We start from the raw sequence: 5,172 nt of genomic DNA on the forward strand, positions 1-5,172 counted from the left end.
TGGTGATTGTGATGATGATAGTGATTGTGATGATGATGGTGATTGTGTTGATGGTGATGATGATTGTGATGATGGTTGTGATGATGATTGTGATGATGGTTGTGATGATGATTGTGATGATGGTTGTGATGATGGTTGTGATGATGGTTGTGATGATGGTTGTGATGATGATTGTGATGATGGTTGTGATGATGATTGTGATGATGATTGTGATGATGATGGTAATTGTGTTGATGGTAATCTTGATTGTGATTGTGATGACGATGGTGGAGATGACGAAGATGTTGATGATGATGATAACGATGATCGCCATTTTTTTACAGAGTGATTCAACGTTGTCAGAGGCGGAGCTTCAGATGATTCGTAACAAATTAAATGAGACCATTAAAAAAAATAAAGAAGCCTATAAGATTAATGTTAGTCGTTTTTCTTTCATTCATTCGTTCGTTCGTCCATTCATTCATTCATTTATTCATTCGTTCATTCACAACCCATACATTCGTTCATTCATTCAGGACCATGTTAGCTTACGACCACCTTGCCACATTCTGCCAGACATCGATGAGTCGTCCAGCCTGGATATCAAGTGGCCAAATGAAACTTTCGTTTTTCAAGTTGGTTTTTCCAGGTGTTTTATAAATAGAAATCACTTTGGTCTTTCGTGTTTGCGCTCTGATGTGTGTTAAATTAATTTTGTTGCTATTCTTTTGAATATACGATGTTTGCGACATGACACGTAGACCATGGTTGCGACACAACACATAGACCATTGTTGCGACACGACACTACGATGGTTACGATACGACACATAGACCGTTGTGACAAGACACATAGACAATTGTGACACACGACACATAGACGATTGCGACAAGACACATAGACAATTGTGACAAGACACGTAGACGGTTGCGACACGACACAACGATTGTCGCGATTACGACACGACGTAGCGACCACAACTTGCGACAGATTGACGACCTGGAAGACAAGCAGGTTGTCTCTGTTCTCATGGAGCCGGCGTTTCCCGTTGGTTACGAGGTCGTAAATACTCAGAGGCTGGCCAACATGGAGGAACATGTCGTTTGTAATATACAGGTTATTATTATTATTATTATTATTATTTATTATTATTATTATTTATTATTATAATTACTTTTCTTCATTATTATTTCTAATATTATTTTTATTATTTAGTTTCGACTATAACTACTCTTGTAACCGTGGTGATTGTGATGATGATGATGATTTTGGCTTTGTCTAAAGTGTGATAATAACAGTGATGATGATAATAATAATAATAATAATAATAATAATAATAATAATAATAATAATAATAATAATATTGATAATAATAATAATAATGACCATTGCCGCTAAATTGAATAGATGTTCACAAAGGTATGGAGAGGAACATTAAATAATCCCAATAACTCTTCACTGGACGCTGTCTTCGATAATATTATGAAGGTTATATACCAATATTGCTACTACTACTACTACTTTTACTGCTACCACTACCACAACTATTACTACTGGTGCTGCTGTCGCTACCACTACTGCTACTACTAATAGTAATAAAAATGGGTCATTTATATAGCGCCTTATGCGTCGCTGTCCGTGGCCGTTGATTCAAACTATGTTATTGATACAAACAGACGATACGAGAAGAATCTGTTTGTATTCGAACCCGATCACAGCGACACTGGAGAAGGGTAATTTAGTACTATATCGTCTCGCCAACAATTAATATCATTATTATTTTTATTGTTGTTATTGTTGTTGTTATTATTGTTGTTGTTGTTATTGTTGCTATTCCAGAGTTTATTCTTCAAGTTTAGAGGCATGCGTCCATGTTCATTGACGCATTTGCAATTTGATGTTGACATCTGCGGTGAGGATGAAGTTCAGGTGACTGTGATGGAGGGATGGATGGTGATTGGGATGAGATGGGTGGAGATGGTGATTGTGAAGAGGGTGGAGATTATTTGAGATGGTGACGATTGTCATCACGTATGAGGTTGACGATGCTGTGTTAGTTGTTAATGTTGGCGTTGATGTTGTTGTTGGCGTTGTTGTTGTGGATGTTGTTGGCGTTTTTGTTGTTGCTGCTGCTGCTACTACAACCACATTCATCATCATCACCTCACATCATCTCCATCGTTTCCATAATCATCATCCTCATCTTTCTCATCCTCTTCCTTCTTCTTCTTCATCATCATTCTCTTCCTTCCTCTTCTTCTTCATCATTCTCTTTTTTTCTCTTCTTCTTCATCATCCTCTTTTTTCTCCTCATCATCATCCTCTTCTTCGTCGCCCTCTTCCAGGTCCTGATAACCGGCGTATGCTGTGGCTTAGCGGGCGGGGTTAACGATCAGGTCATTGACGAATCAGGGAGGACCTCGTGTAGTACACTGGTGTCTAGGATGTCTGCTCAGAAACATGGCATGTTGTTGCTACTTTTGTTGTTGTTGTTGTTGTAGATGATGATGTTGTTGTTGTTGTTGTAGATGATGATGTTGTTGTTAATGTTGTTGTTGTTGTTGATAATGTTGATGATGTTATTGTTGTTGTTGATGCTGTTGTTGACGTTGATGATGATGTTGTTGTTGATGTTGTTTGTTGTTATTGATGATTCTGTTTTTTCAAGATTAATGCAATTTTTCCATCTTAATTTTTTTATTATTGGTTAAATAACAATAATGTCTACGACTATGCAGATAAGACAATCTATTTTGCTATGCTATAAATAAAATATTTTTCTAAAATTAATTCTTCATCTCGTCCAATCAGTGTTAAGCTTGGACAAATCTGATCACCCATTGGACAACGACACACTCAGCCCACTTATCGAAAGTCCCTCTACACCAATCAACATCAAGCTCTATTCGGGTCATATCGGTGACATCAGAAGCAACACCACGGCCTCTATTATGTCCTCTCTTTCTATTGGTTGGTGTCTTTGTGGCTATTAATAGCAATATCACCATTATTATTGTTGTTACTCTGATTAATAATAGTAATAATAATAATATTAATAAAAATAATAATAATATCTTTATTATTATTTATGTTGTTAATTTTTATTTTTGTAAATGTTTAATAAAAAAATTTTTTCTGTTCCAGCTGAAACAAAAAGACTGAAGCATCACGTTCGAATTATGTTTTTTTTAAATTTTATATAGGAAAATATTTAATTTAAAACAAAGTTTATTTTTCCAATGTAAATTATCATTTTTGTAAACTATTAAATAAATCAGTTAAACTCACAAATAGAATATTTTGGTCCATATTTACACTATTTCTTCTTGTTCTTAATCTTTCTTATTGTTAAATGTTCGTCTTACGAGATAAAAATTTTTAAAATTGCGCTATATAAGTGCAAACTGGTTGATTGATTGAAAATACATTATTCTATTTTTAACCCTAGAGCGGGAAAACCAAACCTTTTGGAGTCCAGCTGACCCCGCTATCATGGCTGCCGAGGGCAAAAATCGAAAATTATTTGGGCCATCTTAATTTTTTCATCATCAGAGAATCGACAGCCGTAAGAGAAGTTAGTGTGGTGTGGCTCGACTAACTTGATCTGATTACATGTTTAATCATTCAATTAATTAGTATAATTTATTCATAATTGGCTTGGATAAATTTGTCTGACCTACTTAATCACCTAACTATTTAATTAATTAACCTAATTTATTCATAACTGCACTGGCCTGATTATAGGAGGGTGGAACCAGTTGGTTTGTCCACAGTTTCCTGGCCGAAGTCATGTCCATATGTAGGTCACACGTGAAAGCTCTGGGCGGAAATGGTCTGGTATCTATGGAGATGGTCGAGTGTGTCCTGGAAAATAATTTACATAAGAATCAGGTAGCCATTCAGTTTTTTCGTTTAAAATTATTTCGTCTTTTACTATTAGAAAAAAAAACATGTCGCCAAGATGTTACTTGAGTCTTTGTTGGTCAAATAATTTAAGCTGATTGATTTGTTAGACTACAACTGCTATTGCTGCTGCCGCTACTACTTTTAATGAGAATATTGTTGTCATTAATGTAAATGTAAACTGCAATGTTTTTTTTATATGATTATATGATTTTTTGGTTCATTGCAAATGTTATAAATTTTCAGAGCCAATGTCTAGTAAATGTGTTCGGTGACGTCGTGAATATGGCCTACGATCCAGATTCAGTCAGTACATCTCACATTTCATTGGATAAGAAAAATGTCAATCATTCTGAATGTTGATGCCCATTGGCTCCTCTATTTTCATCTCTTTTCTTCTCATTGATTGTCGTCCTGGTACCAATTGTAAAAATGATAAAGCAATGTTTGCAGTACATTGATTATGTCGAAATAAGATAGAAATGATGATGTTTATTTGTATTATTGTTGATGTTGTTCTTGCTAATGTTGTTGTTGTTGTTGCAGATAACATCAAAAGCAACAACAAGAGTGATGATGAGGGAGAGGATGTTTATTTTGATGACGATACAGAGGTGGAGCCTTCATCTAATGTTTATTAATTGTATAAATTACTCAAATATCTCGTTATTCGTGTGCCGCTTGTTTTGTCTTGTAGGCAGACTGTATTTTTGTGAAGTTGTGAGTGCAAACTATATATGTATATAATTAAAATAATGATTATTACTGTTTTTGTTGTTACTATTCGTTACAATTTATCGGCGAGCTTCAGAAATCAGAGATATTTTTGGAGTTACATGTGTGTCATATCATATCATTTGCGTAATGTATTGTGATTGTAATTAATATGAATACATCAATATGGGTGTCATATGTTAATTTTTCGTTTCTATATATCCTATCTATCTATCTATCTATCTATCTATCTATCTATCTATCTATCTATCTATCTATCTATCTATCTATCTATCTATCTATCTATCTATCTATCTATTTATCTATCTATCTATCGATCGATCTATCTTTTCTATCTATCTATCATTCTATCTATCTATCATTCTATCTATCTATCATTCTATCTATCATTCTATTTATCATTCTATCTATCTACCTCTAATTTTGTTTATTAACGTTATCGTTGTTGCATTGTCGCGTTTTTCATTACGTTGTTTACTGACCGCAAAAATTTCATAAGAATTGAACTATCAAATAGAATTTCAAATTTTTTTTGTTGAAACAGTACTTCACTTT

Source organism: Helobdella robusta (assembly GCF_000326865.2).
Source record: "Helobdella robusta unplaced genomic scaffold HELROscaffold_14, whole genome shotgun sequence".
NCBI classification, from domain to species: Eukaryota; Metazoa; Annelida; class Clitellata; order Rhynchobdellida; family Glossiphoniidae; genus Helobdella; species Helobdella robusta.